Below are 25,369 nucleotides of genomic sequence, written 5' to 3'. Positions count from 1 at the left end.
ATACTGTGAAAGCTGTTGAAATAACAAGCAAAGCTTTGGAATATTACATAAACTTAGTTGATAAAGTGGCAGCAGGACTGAAGCGGATTGACTCCAATTTTGAAAGAAGCCCTACTGTGGGTAAAGTGCTGTTAAACAGCATCACATGCTACAGAGGAAAATCATTCATGAAAGGGAGAATCTTATTTTAAGAAATTTCCAGGGTCACCCCAACCTTTAGCAACCACCATCCTGATCAGTCAGTAGCCATCAACATCCAGGCGAGACGCCTCCACCATGAAGAAGATGACTCACTAGCAATAAATTATTTTAAATTAAGGTATGTGCATTGTTCTTTTAGACATACTATTACACCCTTAATAGACTACATATAACTTTCATATACACTGGGAAACAAATTCTGTGTGACTCACTTTATTGCAGTGGTCTGTAACCAGTACTGTAAGGCCTGTTATAAATTTAGTTAGAATTTAAGATTTCTGGGGGTCTTTTATCTATTTTTAAAAATGAATGTTTTCAGGTTTCAGCTTATATATTTACCAAAGGACTTTCTGAACAGAGCCCCTTCCCAAACTAGAGCCTTGGCTAATTTAAGTGCCATCTAGTGGCCAAACTAGTTAAAATGCTAGAGAAATTGACTTTGATCTTACCAGCTTAAAAGGACAAGGTCTAGGACATGAATATTACAATTTACTGTAAATTGTGCTGGGACTGGTTCAAGCTATGCTGAAGTTACTGCAGGATCAATATTTCTGATTTCCCCATCTCTGAAGCAGGCAGCTGGGATAGGAGGACTTGAACCACAAAGTCACTGTTCTATGTAGAGAGTATTTCCTGAGGGCACTTATCAAGGGGTCATAGAGTATTTGATATTCATTTTTCAGTCATTCATTCAGCATCAAATATTATACACACACACAGACACACACACACAGACACACACACACACACACAGAGAGCTAGGTTTAAGGTACTGTGTTAGGGAAAAAACATTAACCAGACTGGGTGTTTTATTCTTTTAAAGGCTTGTTGTTCAAAAGGGAAAATATACATCCATGACTTCAATGATGAAGCTAGTTTTGTAAGATTTAGAAAGGCGAATCTAACCTGGTCCTAAGCTTAAAGAACACATGGACAGCAGAGGATGTAGGGAACTTCCAGCATATCTTCACGACCCAGATAATCACGATGGTGTGATCACTCACCTAGAGCCAGACATCGTGGAGTGTGAAGTCAAGTGGGCCTTAGAAAGCATCACTACGAACAAAGCTAGTGGATGTGATGGAATTCCAGTTGAGCTATTTCAAATCCTGAAAGATGATGCTGTGAAAGTGCTGCACTCAATATGCCAGCAAATTTGGAAAACTCAGCAGTGGCCACAGAACTGGAAAAGGTCCGTTTTCATTCCAATCCCTAAGAAAGGCAATCCCAAAGAATGCTCAAACTACCACACAATTGCACTCATCTCACATGCTAGTAAAGTAATGCTCAAAATTCTCCAAGCCAGGCTTCAGCAATACGTGAACTGAGAATTTTCAGATGTTCAAGCTGGTTTTAGAAAAGGCAGGGGAACCAGAGATCAAATTGCCAATATCCGCTGGATCATTGAAAAAGCAAGAGAGTTCCAGAAAAACATCTATTTCTGCTTTATTGACTACGCCAAAGCCTTCGACTGTGTGGATCACAATAAACTGTGGAAAATTCTTCAAGAGATGGGAATACCAGACCACCTGACCTGCCTCTTGAGAAACCTGTATGCAGGTCAGGAAGCAAAGTTAGAACTGGACATGGAACAACAGACTGGTTCCAAATAGGAAAAGGAGTACATCAAGGCTGTATATCATCACCCTGCTTATTTAACTTATAATCAGAGTACATCATGAGAAACGCTGGGCTGGAAGAAGCACAAACTGGAATCAAGATTGCTGGGAGAAATATCAATAACCTCAGATATGCAGATGACACCACCTTTATGGCAGAAAGTGAAGAGGAACTAAAAAGCCTCTTGATGAAAGTGAAAGAGGAGAGTGAAAAAGTTGGTTTAAAGCTTAACATTCAGAAAACTAAGATCATGGCATCTGGTCCCATCACCTCATGGGAAATAGATGGGGAGACAGTGGAAACAGTGTCAGACTTAATTTTTTTGGGCTCTAAAATCACTGCAGATGATGACTGCAGCCATGAAATTAAAAGACGTTTACTCCTTAGAAGGAAAGTTTTGACCAACCTAGACAGCATATTAAAAAGCAGAGACATTACTTTGCTATCAAAGGTTTGTCTGGTCAAGGCTATGGTTTTTCCAGTGGTCATGTATGGATGTGAGAGTTGGACTGTGAAGAAAGCTGAGTGCTGAAGAATTGATGCTTTTGAACTGTGGTGTTGGAGAAGACTCTTGAGAGTCCCTTGGACTGCAAGGAGATCCAACCAGTCCATCCTAAAGGAGATAAGTCCTGGGTGTTCATTGGAAGGACTGATGCTGAAGCTGAAACTCCAATACTTTGGCCACCTCATGTGAAGAGTTGACTCATTGGAAAAGACCCTGATGCTGGGAGGGATTGCGGGCAGGAGGAGAAGGGGACAACAGAGGATGAGATGGCTGGATGGCATTGCTGACTCGATGGACGTGAGTTTGAGTAAACTCCGGGAGTTGGTGATGGACAGGGAGGCCTGGCGTGCTGCGATTCATGGGGTCGCAAAGAGTCGGACACAACTGAGCCACTGAACTGAACTAGGAATCTCCGAAGTCCCATCTCTTCAGCAGCATTAAATTCTGTAGTGTTTTCCAGCTCCCTCCTCCACCATTTTCCTCCTTCACGGTCATGAGTGATTAATTTTACTGACTTAATCTTAAACTGATAGTTTTATAGTAAATCCTTTTCAACATTCAGAGACAGGTTTCATTTGAATGGTTTAAATTTGAGGAGTTTTTCAGTGCTCAGTTGAATTGTTGTTCTGAGTGCTGGGATGGGAGAGGGAACTTAAAAAGTGATTCATAAAGCAGGTGATATACGTCACTTTCGTATTACCTACTAAAGTCTGCAAGGTGAAAATTGATCTTGGTTTTTTTTCCTTCAGAAAAATCCCCAAATCACTGCTTAGTTAAAATTTCTAACTCAGCACCCCAGATTGTAATGTATTGGTATACATCTACATGATTTAATTCTGTCTTTAAAAATAGATAATAAGAAAACACTTTTGAGTGATTTGTGCTACAATAAAATTTGGTTCAATATATTGATAAAATATTAATTAAAATTAATATTGATAAAATAATATTAATAAAAATTAATATTAATTTTTGTGCATTGCTTAGACATACCAATAACTTTTGACATGGAAGCAACCTTTAGTTACTTAAAATGCACTTCTGTAGTGAGATGAGTAGTATTAGTTAATGTGAACAGGTCTTATGCAAATCTCATGGGCCTAATATAATTTTTGTGAGTCTTATGATTAGAGAAGAAGCAGCTTTGAGTTACAAGTCATTATTTCTGAGATAACTGCTGAGAAAGACTATAGCCACTCCTTTTTTTCTGGGCAAAGGAGACTGCTCATAGATGCTCCTGCTAGCCACAGCATTGGTCACAGCAACTCTACTCTGGCAGTGAATATTATTTTCGTGATTCTCTGACTTTTCTTTTTTGCCAATCAAATATAAATTTGGATATAAATGTTCTTTGTTAATGATTACAGAGGCAACAACCTGACATAGACTAACAAGCCAATAGGTAAGGTTTAGACTTAACTTCCTTTAGTGAAGATGCTCCATTCACTCATTCACTCATTTACTCATTCATTTTTCCACTATTTACTCATTCATTCCCACTATGAGATGGTGCCTTTGAACCATGGTGCTGGAGGTACCACATCAAAAGAATTGATGTCTACTAACTTTAGTGTTGGGGAAGACTCCTGAAAGCCCCTTGGACTGCAAGGAAATCAAACCAGTCAATCTTAAGGGAAATCAACCCTGAATACTTGTTAGAAGGACTGATGCTGAAGCTGAAGCTCCAGTATTTTGATCATCTGATGTGAGCAACCGACTGTTTGGAAAAGCCCCTGATGCTGGGAAAGATTGAGGGCAGAAGGAGAAGGGAGTGACAGAGGATGAGACAGTTGGATGGCATCACCGATGTAATGAATGTGAACTTGGGCAAATTCTGGGAGACGGTGAGGGACAGGGACGCCTGTCGTGCTGCGGTCCGTGGGGTCGCAGAGTCAGACACACCGGGCAACTGAGCAACAACAGCATGAGATGGCGAAGACGGGGAAGCCTGGCCATGGGGTTGCAAAGAAGTGGACATGACTTAGCGACCGAACAATAACAATAATATACCAGGTACTGCTCTAGGGGCTGGGGCTTCAGCAGTGCACAAAACAGGCCACCATCTTGGCCCATAGGCTCAAGCTTGCATTCTAGTGAATGGATACAAAGAACTAAACAAATAATTAAAACATACAGTATGCAAATGATAATAACTTGTATGGAGAAAAATGCAACATGAATGGGGTAAGGGAGTTCCAGGATGAAGAAAGGGAATTCTACTCTAAATCAGATGGTCAGAGAAGACGTCGCTGAGAACAAAGACAAAGGAAGCGAAGGAGTGAGCCATGTAAATATATCAGAGAAGAGCGCTCTAGGCAGAAGGAACAACAAACGCTGTGGCCCTGGGGCAGGAGAGAGCTTGATTGTGTCAACTGAACAGCAAGGAGGCTGATAAGGCAGAAATAGTAATAGAGGGGAGAAGGTAGGGGTGAAGTCAGAGAGGTAATGGGGCAGATCATGTAGGGCATTGTGAGTCTCTGTAAGGACTTTGTTGTTTTCTGTGAGGGAGAAGGGGAAGCACTGGAGGGTTTTGAGCAGAGATAACGCTACTTGATTTGTTTTAAAAGAATCATTATGACTGATTTGCATTGTTGCATGGCAGAAACCAATACAACATTATTGTAATTATTACCCAATTAAAAAAGAAAAAAAAGAACCACTATGACTCCTTCACTGAAATAGGAAGCAAGGTCGTCAGCTGAGAGTGAGAGAAAGAAGAGGGAGCTGGTAGAGATGATGGTGCAGTCGCTTAGGAGAGTGGGACAGTGATTTAATGGGGGAAATTATGTGAGGACCAGGCAGCACGGAAGGCCCACTTAGGATTAGTGGTCATAATTTAAAGTGAGATCAGTCAGCTGAGTGGAGCAGGTAGCATAGGATTTAATGAGGGCTGAGGTTTTGCCAAGTAACTTAGAGAAGGAAGCGTGGGAAAAGAGAGTCGAGTGTCACTCAGGAATGATTTAGTGATTGGCTCTAGAGTTGAAGCTGAGTAAGTAGAAAGCTGAGTACATGAGGGGCAGGGACAGTGAAGAGCTGGTAGGGTCAATGGACTAGAGGTGTCACGTTGGGTGTGTGAGCTGGTCACACAGTGAGCTGGTCAGAGAGTGATATGCTTGAAGTTAAGATCATGGGACAAAACTGGTTTCATTTAGGGTATGGTAAGAAAATTATCTTTCTCAAATGAAGTATAAAAATGCCACAGACAAATGTTCATTATATTTGAATCCCTTTGAATCATGCCATTCTTTCTAGATTTACCCCCCGCACCGCCCCCAATATTTGAGTTTTTAGAATACCATCAGAAGATAGTATAGCAGAAGAAGTCCAATGGCTGACTTAGAGGATTAGGTACTCAGTTTATAGATTTCACTAAGAAAGAAAAATTATGATCTAGCAGAATCAATTTTCCCAAGATTGTTTCCTTTATCCTAGCTTAAAAAAAGCTAAAAGAAACAGCAACAAAAATAAACAGCACTGAGATCAAGAACAAAGTATTCCTTCTTCAGTTGGAAATATTCAGCAAACAGATGAAAATCACATTTACATTTTCCATTGTCCCAAGCACTAACTGTAGAGTAGGAAAACACTTGTGAACGATAGCACAGTAATGGTTACCGTAAAGCAAAAACTGAAGGATTACCCAACAAATACTTATCATTGGAACGCACATCTCATTTACAAAAGCATGCTGTTTTTGTGTTGACTTTTGAAGAGAGACTATTAGACTCTAAGCACATAAAACTTGACAGAAGTATAAATGTAAATTACTTAGAGCTTCTTCTTAGGTACAGATTAAAATGCCAACAGTTGGAATTTCATAACTTACCAGTGGTAGTTAGGTTGCTTGAGTCGAAATTGCATCAGGATGTGTAAGGATCCCTGAAGTTAAATTGGAGTGAGGATTTGAAAACATTTGCTTTTTATGTTGTTGTTACTTTCCATAAGCCTTTCTAGGTATAGATAATGTAAAAAGCAAAGGGACACTTCAAGCTCTGTGGGTGATTAAATATCAAGGATAATTAGCTATGCAATTATCTCGAAGAAGTAAATTGAAAGTGACTTAAATACAAACTTAAAAAAAAAAAGGTAAGCCCACAAGAAATACAGGTTTTGTTGTTTTATCTTTATGCCCTGTTGCTTTGCCTCAGTGCAGTATTAAGTGTTACTATTAGCAGTGAAGTATGCTATTTATAAGATAAATTAAGGTCATATAAAAACACATTTGGATATTGTCAAAATTACAGATCTCGGTGTCCTGGGTTCCCCCTCACCTTTGCTTAAGTGCTAGAGGGGTTTACATGACTTTCATTTTCAATGTACATATGAATCTTTGGGCCTAGAGCTTTATCAAGTTAAGAGTACAAGATGCTTTGTAAAGAGCTGAAGTAGGTCCTTACAAAGTAAAGTAATCAACCCATTAATTGAAAATATTTGTCTAAGCAAAAGTCAGGGAGAAGGAGGTTTGTTACTAAAAAGCCAATCTTAGCTACACTTGGAAACCAGAATAGGACATGGCAGCCCACTGCAGTGTTCTTGACTCCATGGACAGAGAGCCTGGTGCCCGCAGCCCGCGGAGGCGCGGAGTCAGACGGGACTGAGTGAGTGAGCAGCGCAAGCGCAGTACGCCAGGCACCCGGTGACGTCAGGGCCCCTCGGTGTGTGAAAGCGCCACAGCCTTTCACTTAGTGTCTGATTTAAAAGCTGGGCAAAAGTAATCCTAAACTTAACAAAACTGACAGTTGCCAGTGTGTGTGCTCTCACAGCTAGTTAAGTCAATTACTGACCGTTTGGGACTTGCTAGATTTGGTTGAGAACTGCAAGTGGCTCTCGGTGATCTTACCGTTTCTTAGAGGAGATAAGAATAATATATACCCATGACAGGAGAATACAACATGTGATGCGTGAGCTTAGGGAAGGGCCACTATCAGTGCTTTTCCTTTCAAAAAACTTTTCTCCTCCTGGGAGACTTAATTCCTTTTGCACTTGGTTTTACTTATTACAATCTCAACTCACATAGTACTTATTACACACTTAACCACCTTAGAAATTATTTATCCAGTTTTTGGGTCTGCCTAGGACCTGGAGAAGGAAATGGCAACCCATTCCAGTACTCTTGCCTGGAAAATCCCATGGAAGGAGGAGCCTGGTAGGCTACAGCCCATGGGGTTACAATGAATTGGACACAACTGAGCGGCTTCAGTTCACTAGGACCTGAGTTATCCTCCTAGATTTGGAGAATTCTTTACCATATGAGTTTTGGTAGGAGGAAGACGCAAAAAGCCAGATAGTCACTTTCCCATGCTTCTTTGCAGCTAAGGTGTAGGCATCTGACCAAGTCAACCAATCAATTAAAAAATATGACAGCTTTATTGAGGTATAATCCACAAACCATTTAGTTCACTCAAAGTGTACAATTCAGTTGTCATAAGTGTATTCGCAGAGTTGCATAACCATCTACAACTGATTTAAAATCATTTCTATCACCTCAAAAAGAAACCTCATATCCATTAGCAGCCATTTCCCATTCCCCTAATCTCAGCCCTAGGCAACTTTGTTCTACTCTTGGTCTGTCTAGATTTACATATTCTGGATATTTCATTTGAATGGAATTATATAATAATTCTTCTGTAATTGCCGTCTTTCACTTAGTATAATGTTTTCAAGTTTCATCCATGTTGTAGCAAGCTTCAGAGCTTCATATATTGTTGAATAATATTCTATTGTATGAATATACCACATTTTATCTACTCATCAGTTGATGGACATTTGAGATATTTTTGTGTATGATGTGAGTTAGGATAGCATGTGAATGTCAAGGTGTCTCACCCTGCATCACTTTTTGGAAAAGGTTTTTTTTCCCACATTAAATTGTCTTGGCACCCTTGCCAAAAATCAATTGACTGTAAATGTGAGGATTTATTTCTAGACTCTCAATTCTATTCTATTGATCTATGTATCTATTCTTAGGCTAGCACCTACTATTTTAATTACTATAGTTTTGAAGAAAACTCTGAAATCAGGAATGTTTTCTGCTTTTTCAAGATTCTTTGGCTCCTCTGAGTTTCTTGAATTTCCATATGAATTTTAGCATCAGCTTGTCAATTTCTGCAGAGATGCCAGCTGGTATTTAGGTAGAGATTTTGATGAATCTGTAGATCACTGTGGGTACTAATGCCATCTTAATAATTTTGTCTCTAGTCCATGAACACTGATATCTTTCCATTTATTTAGGGCTTCTTTAATTTCTTTCAGTAATATTTTATAGTTTCTAGAGTAGAAGTTTTGCACTCCTTTTGTTAAATTTATTAAGTATTTTATCTTTTGCTAATATTGCAAGTGAAATTATTTCCTTAATTTCACTTTCAATTTTCTCATTTCTCATTACTAATTAAGTACAATTGTGTTTTGTATATTGATCTTGTATTATGCCACCTTACCAAACTTGTGTATTAGTTCCAATAGTTTTTTTAAGTGGATCTCTTAGGATTTTCTATATACAAGGTCATGTCATTTGCAAATAGGTATAATCTTATTTTTTTCTTTCCAATATGGATAGCTTTTGCTTTATTTTTTTCCCTAATTGCCATATCTAGAACCTTTGTTACAATGTCGAATAGTAGTGAGAATGGATGTTTTTATCTTATCCCGCTCATAAGAGTGAGCCATTCAGTCTTTCACCATTAAGTTCAACCCATCAGATTTTAGATGCAGAGAAGTGGCCACTCTTGCAGAATCCATTCTGATTTCCCTTTCCTGCTTTATTTATTGTACTTATCACATTCAGATATACCATATGCTTTAAACTGTTTTTTTGTTTGTTTTTTTTTGTTTGTTTGTTTTTTTAAATTTTTTATTTTATTTTATTTTTTTATTATTATTATTTTTTTTTCCAGTGGGTTTTGTCATACATTGATATGAATCAGCCATAGATTTACACTTATTCCCCATCCCGATCCCCCCTCCCACCTCCCTCTCCACCCGATTCCTCTGGGTCTTCCCAGTGCACCAGGCCGGAGCACTTGTCTCATGCATCCCACCTGGGCTGGTGATCTGTTTCACCATAGATAGTATACATGCTGTTTTTTTTTTTTTTTTTTAATTTTTTTATTAGTTGGAGGCTAATTACTTCACAACATTTCAGTGGGTTTTGTCATACATTGATATGAATCAGCCATAGATTTACACTTATTCCCCATCCCGATCCCCCCTCCCACCTCCCTCTTCACCCGATTCCTCTGGGTCTTCCCAGTGCACCAGGCCCGAGCACTTGTCTCATGCATCCCACCTGGGCTGGTGATCTGTTTCACCATAGATAGTATACATGCTGTTCTTTTGAAATATCCCACCCTCACCTTCTCCCACAGAGTTCAAAAGTCTGTTCTGTATTTCTGTGTCTCTTTTTCTGTTTTGCATATAGGGTTATCGTTATCACCTTTCTAAATTCCATATATATGTGTTAGTATGCTGTAATGTTCTTTATCTTTCTGGCTTACTTCACTCTGTATAATGGGCTCCAGTTTCATCCATCTCATTAGAACTGGTTCAAATGAATTCTTTTTAATGGCTGAGTAATATTCCATGGTGTATATGTACCACAGCTTCCTTATCCATTCATCTGCTGATGGGCATCTAGGTTGCTTGTTTTATAGTCTGTTCCCTGCTCCTGCTCCTGACTGCCTCCTACCTAATGTAAGTGCCATTAGTGCAAGCACTTTTGTTAGTTTTGGTCACAGTTTCATCAAAAACTCTGAACATGCTGGACATACAGTAGCACCCAATACATATCTGTAGGTTGAAACAATAATACCATGGTCTGTTTTCTGTTGCTTGGTTTGTAAACTCTTTTGTGAAAGGAAGCATGGTTTTGGATTTGAAAATGATTTTGTTTTGTCTGTGGATGAGTGTGCTTAGTCACTCATTTGTGTCCAACTCTTTGTGACCCCATGGATTGTAGCCTGCCAGGCTCTTCTGTCCATGGGATTTCCCAGGCAAGAATACTGGAGTGGATTGCCATTTCTTACTTCAGAGGATCTTCCCAACCCAGGAATCAAACCTGCATCCCTTGCGACTCCTGCAGGAAACTCCTCCAAGAAACCAGTAGGCAGATTCTTTGCCACTGGGAAGCATAAAATATATTGAATATGGTAGGTGCTCAGTAAATGGTGGTGAAACAGAATCAAACATTCCATTGAGGACAAAAGGCTTCATGGAAATGAGAGTTGAGCTAGGACTGCAGGATGAGTAGGAATGAGATGAACAGAAGTAGGGACATCTTATAGGTATGAAATGTAAATTTTGTTACTTTTGTTTAAATACTATCAGCTGTACAGAAATTTATTCTCTCTCAGTTCAGTTCAGTTCAGTTGCTTAGTTGTGTTTGATTCTTTGTGACCCCATGGACAGCAGCACGCCAGGCTTCCTTGTCCATCACCAACTCCTGGAGCTTGCTCAAACTCATGTCCATTGAGTTGGTGATGCCATCCAACCATCTCATCCTGTCGTCCCCTTCTCAATCTTTCCCAGCATCAGGGTCTTTTTCAACAAGTCAGTTCTTCACATCCGGTGGCCAAAGTATTGGAGCTTCAGCTTCAGCATCAGTACTTCCAATGAATATTTAGGACTGATTCCCTTTAGGATGGACTGGTTTGATCATCTTGCAGTCCAAGGGACTCTCAAGAGTCTTCTCCAACACCACAGTTCAAAAACATCAATTCTTTGGTGCTTACTTAGCTTTCTTTATGGTCCACATCGCACATCCATACATGACTACTGGAAAAACCATAGCTTTGACTAGACAGATTTTGTTGGCAAAGTAATGCCTCTCCTTTCTAAAATGCTGTCTAGGTTGGTCATAACTTTTCTTCCAAGAGGCAAGCATCTTTTACCTTCATGGCTGCAGTTACCATCTGCAGTGATTTTGGAGCCCAAGAAAATAAAGTCTGACACTGTTTCCATTGTTTCTCCATCTATTTGCCATGAAGTGATGGGACCGGATGCCATGATCTTTGTTTTTTGAATGTTGAGTTTTTAAGCCAGCTTTCTCTCAGTAAAATTCTCTCTCAGTACTGGAGGCTAAAGGCTTGAAATCAAGGTGTTGGTAAGGTCATCCTCTGGGGGAGGATATTTCCTGGCCTTCTAGTAACCTCAGGCATTCCTTGGCTTGCAGCTGCTGTGCTTCTGTATCTGATTCCATTGTCATGGAGTGTTCTCCCTGAGTGTGTCTGCCTTCTCGTGGAATTTTTCTCTTCTTTGTTTTTTCATTGTGTAAAATTGAATTATAGTTGATGTAAATGTTTTGTTAATTAGTGCTCTACAGCAAAGTGATTCAGTTATATATAGGAAAATAACTGAATATATACATATTATATATATAGATTATATATATATATATATATATATATATATATATATACAGTCCCAGCTTCCCTGGGACTCAGTGGTAAAGAATCCATCTGCAATGCAGAGGACGTGGGAGATGTGGGTTCGATCCCTGGGTGGGGAAGACCTCCTGGAGTAGGTCATGGCAACCCACTCCAGTATTCTTGCTGGGAAAATCCTATGAACAGAGGAGCCTGGTGGGCTATGGTCCATGGGATCACAAAGAGTTAGACATGACTGAAGTGACTGAGCATGCAGGCATTTATGTATACATACATTCTTTTTTAATATTCTTTTCCACCATGGCTTATCATAGGATTTTGAATATAGTTCTCTGTGCTATATAGTAGGATCTTGTTGTTTATCAATTCTATATATTTTATATAAAAAAATAATGCATGTAAGCTTTTAGCTACTATCTGCTAACCCCACCGTCACACTCTGTCCCTTCCCCAACCTCTCCCTTGGGCAACCACCAGCCTGTTTTCTGTATCTGTGAATTTTTCTCTTCTATAAGTACATCAATGATCTTGGACTAGGGTTCATCCTAATGACCCCATCTGCACTTGATTACGTGTGCCAAGACCCTATTTCCAAACGAGGTCACATTGGCAAGTCCCGGGGGCTAGGAGGACTTCAGCATATCTCTCTGAAGCACACAGTTCAGCCTGTAACGCCATGACTCTGTGTTTGCTGTGACCCACTCCCACTTTCTCAGTCTCCTTCTTGCTTGTCAGCCCTGTGCTCACCCTGAACAGGTTGCTGCGGTCCTGTCTGGAATGCCCCAGGCTGGTAGGAGAGCCCAATGTGACACTTTGCAGCTCAAGAGTCACTTTCTCTGGGAAGTCTCCCCTGAGTCCCAGTCAGGTTAAGGGCTCCCGTTTGAGGCCCATTATAATGTTCGTCCTGCCGCACTGTAATTGCTGATTTACCTGTCTCTTTCTTACCCTCACTCTGAAGTTTTGAAGGCAGAGACTTTTTGTCTTACTTAATCATTGTATTGTCCTGCTTAGCACAGTGCTTAGCAGCTGGAAGACACCCAGTAAATGTTTACTACTGAGTACGAGGGCTTCTCCCATGGCACTGGTAGTAAAGAACCCGCCCGCCAATGCAGGAGACATAAGAGGTGTGAGTTCCATCCCTGGATCCGGAAGATTCCCTGGAGGAAAGCATGGCAACCCGCTCCAATATTCTTGACCTGGAGAATCCCATGAACAGAGCAGCCTGGCGGGCTGTAGGCCATAGCGTCACAAAGAGTCGGACACAACTGAAGTGACTTAGCATTCAACATGAGTAATATTACAGAGGAAGTTTGATAAAATCTAGAAACCAGTAGGGTATGAAGGAAGAAGAGATAAAGGATTACTTTAGAACTTTGTCTATAAGTAGAATTGTGAGGTATGTATGGGAAGGAAGAGCGGAATTCAAAGAGGAGATGATTTGGGGGAAATATTATAATCCCAATTTAAAAGGGATATGGAATAAATATACGATAGAGTAAGTGGAGTAAGTGAAGTAAGATAGAGTAAGTGGACAAGGATTGGGCCTTATGGTTGTGTTTCTAGTACTTAGAAATCTGTCTGGCATAAGAGACCATCAGTTCATATTTACCACATGAAATGTGCTTCCCTGGCGGCTCAAATGGTAAAGAATATGCCTGCAGTGAAGGAGACCCGGGTTCAATTCCTGGGTCAGGAAGATCCCCTGGAGAAGGAAATTGCAACCCACTCCAGTGCTCTTGCCTGGAGAATTCTATGGACAGAGGAGCTTGGTGGGCTACTATCTATGGGGTCGCAAAGATTCGGACATGGCTGAGCGACTAACTTTCACTTTTTCACATGAAATGTAAAGCAAATGTTCAGGTCTCCAAATTGGTCAGTGTTTCTACTGACCAAATAGAGAAGTTGTGGACAGTGAACTGACTTGGGAGCTGGGAAGATAAAACCTTCAACTTTGGATATTTTGATTTAAAAGTTAGAACAGAATGATTAAAGGAGAAATTTCCAGTAGTTAAATCTAAAGAGCCATGAAAAGAGCTATGGACTTGAAAGTCACAAATGTCTATTTGGAGGTTATCAATATAGAGATGATAATTGAAGACGGAGGTAGATGAAGTTTTAGAGGGATTTGGGCATGGAGTGAAAGATTGAAGAACAGAGGTCAGGACTTTGGGAAAACACACATTTGGGTACCAGGAGGTGAAAGTTAAGCCAAAAGGAGATGGAGACGGCAGCCACAGAATGGATTACTTGGATACGACAGCATCACAGAATTCAGGGGGGGGACATAATTTGAATAACAGGAGGTCATTAGCTGTGCCAAATGCTGGAAAAAGATAGAAAATAATGAGGACTGAGAAAAGCTCATCAGCCTTAGCCTAATTCAGTCATTTTTGACCTTCAAGAGACATATATCAGTAGAGTATTGACAGTTATCTAACCTTAGGTATTTAAAAAGGAATTTGGTGACAGTTTGGTGACAGAAGGAGAGGTGATGTAATTAAATTTGGCAAGGAAAGGAGAGAAACTGGATAATAACTTGGAAGGTCAGCATGATCAACAAAGACTTCTTGCTGTCCTTTTGAAATGTGATGTACTTTTGACAAACTTGGTGTTCTATATCTTGAGTGTTTGGTCCCCAAATCAGGCTAGAGCTAGAAGAGTGAGTTACAGAGGTGGAGGAAGCATGGGGCTTTTGGCCTGACAAGCCAGAGGAGCGTCCTGCTGGGTACCCTGGGTACTTGTGCTTTGTCGTGTGGCCACCACTGGGAAAGAGAAGTGGGGCAGGGAAGGTCACGAGAACGTCTTACGGCGGAAGAGAAACTGTTAGTCACAGAGCAGAATCAGCACACTGAACAGAAGAGACCAAGCAAACATCTATAAAGATAAAGCAGCTGAGGTTCAGGAAGAAACCCTGGGACCTCTGGGTGTTCCTGAAAAAGCATCCAAGTTGTTTGATAGGGTGATGGATTTGTTTGCCTTTCTCCTCAGACCGAGGGGAATTCCATGACACCATTGCTGCTCCCTAAGAGAATACCGGATTGTAGACAAAGCAATAATTGCTGTCTCCCCTTTTTATCGAGGATGTTGCTGATCAGAGAGTGTTAGCCTCTTTGGGGGCACAGCCTCCTCCTCAGACAACTTCTAGAACCAATTTGGCTGTGGTTTGCAAATAGAGATGGGGAAATGGAGGCCATATTGTTGGCTCCCCAGGGTCATCATTAACCAAGCCAGCCAGCCGACAAGCCTGTGGCTATGGAAACCAACCTTACTGAGGAAGACGGATTATAAAAAGGAGCCTGTTTTCTCTTCAGTGGGGTGATGTCTTGGTCCTGTCAGTTAGATCTTGCAGAAATATGAGGTTGGATCATTTAATGTTCTCAGTCAATACTTTATTGTTTTTTTTTTAATATCTTCTCTTATTTGACCTTTTTTGTTCTGTTGAAGACAGTGATGAATACTGCATTTTTCTTCTCACAAAGGTTTTTACATGTGAACTCAGGATATCCTTTGTTTTCACATGTGCAAACTCAGAATTTCTACTATGCAGAAAAAATAGTGTGTGGTGCTGGGCATACCTTTGCTGCAGGGATTCAAAATGATGAAAGAAATAGGAAGCTGGGAATTGGCTGTATCAGTATCTATCTATATGCAAATTATCAGTTTTCTTCTCAGAAATATATTTTTCATCTTCATTGGGGTCTGGAGGAGATATGATATGTCTTATGTGCTACCAACTCTTATGTCTGTTATGTATATATGCAAATGCTACACGCATATACACACATATACACACATTCCTACATGTGGATGCCGAAATTCCTCACTTACTTGGAAACCCCTTATGCAGCGGTAATAGATACTAAAATTGAAGGACAGGAGGAGACTGTGTGTCACAGAAACGTAGATGTGTTTACTATAGAATTCACTGGGGTGTGTGCGTGCATGGTAAGTTATTTCAGTCATGTCCGACTCTGCAGTCCTATGGACTGTGGCCTGCCAGGCTCCTCTGTCCATGGGATTCTCCAGGCAAGAATATTGGAGTGGGTTTCCTTTGGGGACTTGAGGTATTTTCCTCTAAACTTATCTTTTATTTCCCACACTGTTGTACAGTTTTTACATCATTATTCTAGATATCACTGAAAAGCCTGAGGCAGCCTATTTGGAAATGTCTCTAAACATATTAAACTGAATAGCAGGTAAATAATTTCAGTCATAACTTGCAGCCAATAAAAACCTCCCAGTAACTGGCAAAATCTCAAAACCTTTGAAGGCTTCCTTTCCAATGACAGAATTCTATAGGATATTAAAACCATGTTCAGAATTTAGAAGGAAATTCTGTGGGTGGCATAAATGAGAAGACATCTCAAAGTTTCAAAACCAGAAATTAGGCATAGTGTTATGTTTCACTTATGGATGGAGAATTTGTCTTCACTTTTCATTCTACACTGAGACAGTGTCGGAAGCTAACCAGAAACTGCCTTGTGTAGGATGTTGAGAAACAGGAGGTATCAGTACCCAAGATAAAAGAGATTAGAGGAAAGGTCACCAATAGGAGACCCAAAGAAACTAGAGTAGGAGAATCAGCAATGGCCATATACGCAAAAAATTCACAGCATATTAAAGAGATCACATTCTATTTTAGAGCAAGACTTCTGCTAGGCTATCTTTTTTTTTTTTTTGCTAGGCTATCTTAAAAAGAAAATTTTCTGTTTTTAAAAATAACTCCAAAGAAGGACCCATGGCCTCTATTGGTAACCCATTAAAATATTTAATAACCCTTTCTGTCAGGATTTAGGTTCATTTGTTCTGTTATAGCCAAGTGAAACTTGTTATGAGTTTAGATGAACTAGCCTGACACTCTCCCCCAGAGTAGTGTAGACAAGAATGTAGACATTCTTGTAAGTGAGGATTATGGTTAGAAACTTTCAGGAAACCAAAATTCCTTTATCCTTAATTTTTATACTCCTTAGTCATTTTGATTACTTTCCTCTAAACCCTTCAAAGTGCCCTGAATACGGAAATTATGAACTTGGTTTTTGTCGATGATTATCTCAGGGTCAGACTTCTTATTTTGGGCTCTATAGGAGATGTGAAAATGTTGGAGCAATTTTCAGTGTTTTTTCCCTTGTAAAATATCTGGTGGGTAATGTTCACACGTGTAACAATATTAAAATGGATTTTTCCATCAAGATCCAAAGATCCAATTAATGCTGTGTTTTAAAGGAGGAGGTGATTCCTATGCAGGATTTCAAAAGGAGTAAACTGAAAACTGGTTACATGATTATTAGTTTTTACTTTTTTGATTGGAGGATAATTGCTTTACAATGTTGTGTTTGATTTCTGTTGTACAACAACATGAATCAGTCATAACTATATATGTATCCTTTCCCTCTTGAACCCCTGTCCCTGTTACATGATTCTTAAATTCCTTGCCCATATAAAGATCATTAAAAATTTGAGACAGTAGAGGGGATTTCAAGATTTGTAAGGATTTTTTTTGGAGAGCATTGTGGTGAGTCCTATCTCCAAGGAGGCAGATTGGGAGGTTGCTTTCTTCTTCATCTCAGATCAGGGAAAAGGAGATTTAAGAAATGGCATGGAGAACTTCATATGTGTCCCCTGTCGTTAAGGGAACATTGTGGACTAGTATAGGTAATTACATGGAAAAATCTAAAAGGCAGAGACCAGCCTGTTAGATGCTCTAATTGCAGGAATGAAGGAGAAGTAGCTATGTTGATTGACTCTCATTCCAGTGTATGTTGGGCAAAGAATACTGAGAGTATTTGCCATGGACCAGATGTGGGATGTGCAAGGGAAAACTGGCCTAGAGTTTGGGGCTCAGAGTATTATCAGGGTCTATTCCTCCTTTCTCCATTTCTTAGGGTAGTTTTCTGTGTGTGTGTGTTCAATCTGTTCATAAATAGGCCTTCTCTTTGTAATTACAAGATGGATCTTAGAAGTTCCTGGGTAAATCCCCTTCTAGCTTCAAAACCAGGGCAATAGAGCAAGAGTCTTTATCCCACTGTTTTTCCTTTGGTTTATTTGGTTTTATTTATCTTTTAAATGAAGAATAGCTTTGTTTAAGGGTTGCTTACTTTAACTGAAATAAATCTGAATGATCCTACTCCTTTGGAATAAAACTTAATGCTTATCAATTTCTTATTGTGTTTAGCTTCTGGTTGGAATTTGAATAAATGAAAACCTAAATAGGTGAAAGTTCCCTGACTGTTCAGATGAATACACGAAACTCAAGGTAGTAACTTTTCTTCTAAGTCACCTGGGTACCTGTTATTGATGACCTTAGGAGGTAATCCCACTGTGCTTAGCACAGGGCCAGAGATTTGCTTCTAATGAACTGGCTAATGTCACATATTGGCCCTGAATGATGACTCTGGGTCGAGTTGTGTATTTCACCTATGGAGCTTGGAAGACTGTCCCATCCAGCTGAGAGTAGGGAAGGGATAAATCCCCAAATGAATTTTAAAGTCGTTCCAGAGAAAGGAGGGGTGTAGATGCCAGGTAGACCAGCTGTAAAAGAAATTGTAAAAAACTGTAAAAGAAACTGTATATTTGCAGCCATTATACCTTTCTCCCTTTCTTAGTTTGTATGTGTGGTAAAAAAAGAAAGAATATAGACCTGTATGGGCAGTGAAATCTTTTCTAAGATTAAATGTGAGGTCAACTCTAGAAAAAGGGAGACGAGAATGTTCCTGATGAGAATCTGGAGCATTTAATGAACTTACAGGAAAGCTGAGAACTTAGAAGTTAGGAAAGTGCACGGTTCTGTGCTTGGAAACCCTCAGCAAGATGTGATTGTAAATCTCTGTGAATGAGATGAATGAGCATTTAAGCCTCACACTGTCCTCAGTAGTTTCAGGTTAACAAATAGCCTACAATGATAGTGCTTAATATGTGCCATATCCTTGAGCAAAAATGGCTCTCTGTATAAAGTCCTCTAATAATATTCCTTCATAGTCCTCTGTATTTTCTTTCATAGTAGGAACACAATTTTCTATTATAAATTTTGGTGGGATCATTTATATTTCACACTAGACTGTGTGAAATTCCATGAAGGCAAGAGTCATGTCCATTTTGCTTACCGTTGGATCACCAGCATTTTGTGGAGTATATTTTGCAGCACTTAGTAGATGTTCAGGCTTCCCAGGTGGCTCTGCTGGTAAAGAATCTGACTGCAATGCAGGAGACCCCAGTTTTGATTCCTGGGTCAGGAAGATCCCTTGGAGAAAGGTAGGCTACCCTCTCCAACATTCTTGGGCTTCCCTGGTGGCTCAGATGGTAAATAATCTGCCTGCAATGCGGGAAACCAGGTTCATTCCCTGGGTTGGGAAGATCCCTTGGAGGAGGGCATGGCAACCGACTCCAGTATTCTTGCCTGGAGAATCCCCATGGACAGATGATTTGTTTGTAGCCTGGTGGGCTACAGTCCACGGGGTCACAAAGAGTTGGACACGACTGAGCAGTTAAGCACAGCAAAGTAGGTATTCAGTAAATGTTTGCTGAATGGATGATTGAATAAAGACTGTTCCCTTAGTCTCAGAGCAAGACTTGGGAGAAGAAGCACAGGTTTGCTTGTGACAGGTTTGCTTGTTTGTTTGCTTTTTCAATTCTAACAAACTTCACTTTTTCTTGGTTCTTCTTTCCTTTTTTACATTTATTTTTAATTAGACGGTAATTGCTTTACAATATTGTGTTAGTTTCTTCTATACACTATTGTGAATCAGCTACAAGTATACATGTAAACATGTTGCTATGGGGAAAGAGGACCCACTTGCCTTACTTACTTACAGTTTGCCTACCAGAAAATGACTCAAATATCTGATGTGGGTCAGATTGCACTGTCTGTTACTCAAAGCATTTACCAAAAGAATGCTGCCTGGTGTGGTAATATATGTTTGTAAATGACAGACATCCTAAAGGAGGGGGTGTTATTTATAAGATTAATAATCTGGACCCTTGGGTGACAAACAAAAGTTATATTTGCATTCTGATACCAGCTGGGTTTCTTGAACTTTTTAAATCAACAGAAATCGATAGGAGGCCAGTTGAGGAATTCAGGCAAGACTTTACTGGGGTCCCTGGCTACTCCACGAGGGAGAACAAGAAGCAGGTTCTCGTGCTCGCTCCCTGAGGGAGGGGCAAGCTGGTTCCTTCAATGGGGTGAGGGTAGAGGCAGATCAGTGGTTGGGTGGAGGGGTGGCATAGGTGATCGGCCTGCCCTCTGGGAGGTGCCCTGTGCGGGGATCACATGTAGGACCCTCGTTTTGCTCCCAGCACCTCAGAAGCGGCAGTGGGTTCTTGGCCTTTTTGTCTCTTATTGTTCATAATATGCCCCAACTGTGCATGCGGTCGTTTTTGGTCCCTTGCGTAGTTTCTTTGTATTCTGTTGCCCATGGAGATGTTTGTCCAGGTGTGAGCACTGCAGCAGAGGGCCCCAAGGCCCAACATGTTTCAGTACTACGTACATTACTTGTGTGTTTTGATTTTAAAAAAATCCATCTTATGTAGTAAGCGTATTGTAAACTCCTTCCCTCAGGTAACATAATCTTCATGATAATCATTTAATGGCTATCTAGTATTTCAGTGTTTAGACTGTCCTTAAACACTTAGTGACTTCTAACTTCTCCATCGCTGTGAAATAGCACAGGGGGCAACAGCTCTGCGCATAACAGCTTTTACCACCCCGTGGGTATTTTTCAAGGAAAGGTCCCCTCAGGTGTTATTCCAGATTGCTAGCCTCGGGAATGAGGAGTTATATTGATTTTTTTTTTTTTTTTAAATGGAGGATGCATTTTCAGATATCAGAAGCTGAGTCTGTATTCTGTCCAGGAAGGGTGGGTCCTGCTGCTGGTGAAGCCTTAGTGTAGGAGTGACTGGGATATCAAGTCCCTGCCTGGGTACCTATTTCAGAGCCATGAAGAATCTTTGCCAATATAAAAAAAGAAACCAGAGAGTCTGTTTTGTTCATTTAAAAAAATTTCCAGTTTACTTTTCAGTCCCAACATGTACTTTGGGATCTGTGTTTTTTTATATAGACATTATTTTTAAAACAATTTTAGATTTACATAAAAATTATGAAGATACTAAAGAAAGTTTCCATATATCCTACCCACACCCAGTTTGCATGATTATTAACATCTTACGTTTGTATGATGCATTTGTTATAACTAATGAACCAATTGGTATATTATTATTATTAGATTTGTGTCCTTAACATTTGCTTTTCAAAAATGAAATTATATAAGGATTTTCATGCAATAAAGCAGCACTTAAATAAGCCTATAGTTAAAGAAAGGAAGTCATAGTATGATCATATGATCATAGTCATACGATCATGGTCACAGATGCCTCTTGAGAAGGCCAGCAAAGTGGTCCTTACCCATATTTCAACTTAAAAGAATCACTGTGGAAGGCGCCAAGGGAGGGGGAGGGTAAAGGGGGGACGTGGTGCAGAGGGCATGGCCGGCGCCTTGTCTGTAGCCCCGCTTCTTGCGCTCTCGGTTCTGCTTCTCGGTGATGCCGCTTCCCACCCCCCCTTGCCGCTGTGGTGCCCCGCCCTCTGCAGTGCCCTGCTGCCCAAGTGCTGAGGTGGCTCCTGCTGGTCCCTGGAATTCCCAGTCGAGGCGTTTGTCACAGTGTCCACAGGAGGAGGATTTGGTGGTGCTAGCAGCAGTGGTGCCCAGCAAACTCTGTATTCCTCCTGGCCTCGTGTCACGGGAGAAATCTGGAATTTAACCGTGAAAGATTTCTGAGTACAGAAACTCCCACTGACTCGTATTAAGAAGATTATGAAACTGGCCGGCGATGTGAAGATGATCAGTGCAGAAGCCCCTATGTTGTTTGCCAAGGAAGCCCAGATTTTTATCACAGAGTTGACTCTTGGGGCCTGGATCCACACAGAGGAGAACCAGCGCCAGACTCTTCAGAGGCGTGACATTGCCATGGCAATTACACAGTGTGATGAGCTTGACTTTCTCATTGATGTTGTTCCGAGACATGAGTGGAAACCAGCAAAGCGTCAGGAGGAGGTGCACTAGTATGTGACTCCTGCCGGCCCGTCCGGGACTGCTTCAGGTGGGCTCAGCAGCCCACTGCCGATCAAGTCCGGGGCAGCAGCAAGGCCAGCAGCCCATCCGCTCCACAGCCACTATCAAGCCTGGGCCGATCATCGTTGCACAGCCTCAGCAGGGCCAGACCACACCTGTGACCATGCAAGCTGAAGAAGGTCAGCAGGTGCAGACTGTCGCATGGTCAAGCCCAGCAGGCCCAGAGTGGCACTGAATGGACCATGAAGGTGCTGCATCCCGAACACAGGCAAGATCCAGCAGGGCCCGGTGGCCCCGCACAGCGGCCAGCTGTGGTGTACTCGCGTAGCCCAGCCTGTAGGGGGCCCTTAGGCACCCCACGTGGTGCAGGGACAGACCCAGATGCGTGCCACCAATGCTCACAGATCATGCAGAGGGCGGGCCAGCAAGAGCAACAGATCAGCTAGTCCACGGATGGACAGAGGAACAGGTACAGCAAGCTCGAAGCCCAGAGCCAACTGGAGACACAGCGTCCAGAGAAGCGGAAGCCAGGAAGTTCCAGGGACCTGGAAATGCCACTTCCCCGCACCTCTTCCCTGCTCACCACGCACACCGCAGTTGCCTCCTGTGTCCCTTGCTCCTGGCCCCAGCAGAGCTCCACTTCCCCTCCTCCCGCCGTCGCCTTGCAGTGAGTGTTGGTTGGGTTATCTGGGGCCCCAGCCAACTCGAAGGCCTAGAGGAAGCTGCATGCCTCTCTCCCCAGGGTGACCTCACTCTCTCTCCCCACCCCTCGCAGCAGCTCTACCAGATCCAACGAGTCACCATGCCTCCTGGCCAGGAACTCACGGAGCTGGTGTTCATCCAGTCAGCCATCCAGCGCTCTGACAGGCAGAGCCCCCGGGTGACCCATGACGGAGGGCCTGAGCTGGCAAGGCCGAGGACACCCAACACAATTTCGTGCCAGGTGGTGGGCACTGCCTCCCTCCCCGCAGGACCCTGTGGACCTCAGCACCTCCTGTGGGCTAGGTCTCTGGTGTACTAGGTTCTGTGTTTGGGGGCCAAGATTTTCCAACAGAAGGATGGAAAATGTAATATTTTTTATTTCCTTTTTTCCTTTTTTTTTTCCTCCAGGCAATCAATATTTCACTGTGTTGAGCTGTGTGTCCAATGCTGTGATATGAAAATATTGAATAGCATATTATTGACATTTTCTCAAAGAGTGTGGCTGAAGAAATATTTCTTTTATTTTTCTTTTTTTGGTTCTTACCGCCACTTCTTTTAGGAGTAGATCTCCTCGGGGCTGTGGGTAATCTCCTGACTCTTAGAACAGCTGTTGCCTCAGGATTCACTCCCTTGTTCTGCCCTCAGGTAAAATTAGGTGATGTGTGTAGCTTCCTTTCCACTAGTGCTCCTCTCCCTGGGTCCCTGCTCCTGCCCCAGAGCGCTGTGGGTTTGCATTCAGAGGCGGTGGGAACGTTCCTTGCATTTAAGAGACTCATTTGCCATGAAGAGTGGATGGTTTCATTCCCAAACCCTTCTCTTCCAGGGACCCAAGGAGACTAGAACTTTGTGCATTTTCCCTCTCCCGCATGCCCCTCATTTTTAACTACTTTATTTTTATTTATTTATTTTAGTGTAAATTAAACTTTAATATGAGAGAATGCTATACTTTTTGTATATTTGGAAAAAATTCACAAAGCATTTTTGAAAGCACATATTCCGAAGGCTTAATTCCAGAGATTGATTCAATAAGTATCTCAAAGGTAGGAACCAGGAATCTCACGATTGACAAGCACCCCAGGTGCTTCTGACGCAGGTGATCTGTGGAGCACACTTGAGTTGCGCTGTGGAGGGGTGGGCTCTTTGACCTCAGGCCTGCCCCACAACCTTTGAGCCCTCGGTGCAAGAAGTCTGTCAGAACAACGTCAAAGCCCTTGGATACTACACTGCCCCCACTCCCTAGGGACCTCTGCTATCTTCTGCCCTAGTGCTTCAGTCCCACGCCGAGATGGACCATCCCTGGCTATGCCCTGGCTATGCCATGAAAACCACCTTCAAGCCAAGACCTACCCTCAGGGCACTAGGGAAGGAAAGAGGAGCGGAGAGCGCCTCAGGCTTGCCTGGGTCTGGGGTGGGTGATCCCGAGTTCAGACTGCCCTCCCACCAGCCCACCCCTGGCCCCACCTGCTCCCTGGCAGCCTAAACATGGGCTCCTGGATGTCCGTGTACATGCGGCGGAGGGCGTTATACCCTCCAGGGATGCTCTCCAGGTTGCTTAGAGCCCGGTCCTGGTTCCGTATCATCTCCTGCATCATGGTTGGATTTCGAGCAAGCTCCATTGTCTGCCTCATGAGCTCAGGGTTGTTGAGCATGTGACTGATCTCAGGGTTCTGCTCCATCAGCTGCTGCATCTGGGGGTTGGCCATGATCATGTGGTGCATCAGGCCAGGGTTAGACATCATGTTCTGGACCAGGGGGTTCTCCATGATCTGTGACAGCATCTCAGGATTGGACATCAGGTGCCTCTGCATCTGCTGCTGCAGCTCCATCAAGTTGGCGGAGCCCAAGCCCAGGCTGCCCAAGCCCAAAGCCAGAGAGTATGGATGCAATGGCACTGGGAGGTCCCTCCCCAGGGACTGGGGAGGCACCCCCTCCACTGCTCCTTCGGCTTCCATGCCTGTGTCTGAAGTGGCACTTCCAGAAGTGGAGGGCTGGGCAGCCGTGGCAGGTGAAGCAGGGGTGGTGGAGGGGGCTGAGGCTGGGTCTGGGGTGGAAGGGGAAGAAGCAGTGGCAGTCGCTGGATCTTGAGCCTTCTGAGGGGTCTTGATGACCAGATGAACAGTGAGCCCATCCTTGATCCCATGCTGGTTCAGTGTGTCCCCATCCTTGAGGATCTTGCCTGCGAAGATCAGGACCAGCTGATCTGCTGTGCCTTAAATCTCCGGGAGATTTCCTCTTTAAACTCTTTGACCGAGGCTCGGTCGCAGATCACAATTTCCTCCTTGTCCTTGGGGGTCTTGATGGTGACCTGAATGGGGGGCCTCGTCTTGGCCCCACTCGGCTCCACCATGCCACCACCACACCCTGCCGCCCGCCAGCCTGCCCCAGCTCCTCCTCCTCCCCGCCCGCCCGGCTGGCTGGTCTCGGCCAACTACTTTATTTTTAAATGCATTGAAATTTGTGACAGTCTCCTTTGCTGCATGGACTTCAAACTGCATGAAATGCAATAAATCTCATTTCAGATTAAGAAGAGTCAATGTGGAGGATAACGTACAAGATGACAGAATTTGGAAGCATTCTATTTTTAGGAAATGCCCATTAGCAATTGCTTACATTTTTCACTGTTACTGCTGAGAATTGACTAGTCTGTTTTCCAAAATATGTTGTCCTTTTCTTCTTATATTTTTGTTCCAATTCTGCTAAAGTCTTCTTTTTCTAATTTTGAATTAAAATACTTTAAAATAACTTATCTTAATCTTTTTTTTTTTTTTTTTGTCCTCTGCTATAATCTTTAGAAGTTATTGCCAAACTGACTTGCAGTCCTTCTTGGATTTCTACCTCTTGACTAGTTTCCTAATCACCTCTCCTGGGAGCAGTTTACTGGCTGAGGGATACTGTTT

At 42.2% G+C, this 25,369-nt stretch overlaps 2 pseudogenes; one reads left to right on the top strand and one right to left on the bottom strand.

Moving 5' to 3' along the window:
- The first annotated feature begins 21,182 nt into the window (after positions 1-21,182).
- LOC122674675 lies at positions 21,183-22,935 on the top strand (annotated as a pseudogene).
- Positions 22,936-23,741: 806 nt separating this feature from the next.
- On the bottom strand, positions 23,742-24,923 carry LOC122674132 (annotated as a pseudogene).
- Positions 24,924-25,369: the final 446 nt, after the last annotated feature.

The sequence above is a fragment of the Cervus elaphus genome, chromosome 18 (assembly GCF_910594005.1).
Source record: "Cervus elaphus chromosome 18, mCerEla1.1, whole genome shotgun sequence".
Classification (NCBI taxonomy): domain Eukaryota; kingdom Metazoa; phylum Chordata; class Mammalia; order Artiodactyla; family Cervidae; genus Cervus; species Cervus elaphus.
The sequence above is the reverse complement of the archived record's forward strand: the minus strand, read 5'-3'. Positions and strand labels throughout refer to the sequence as shown.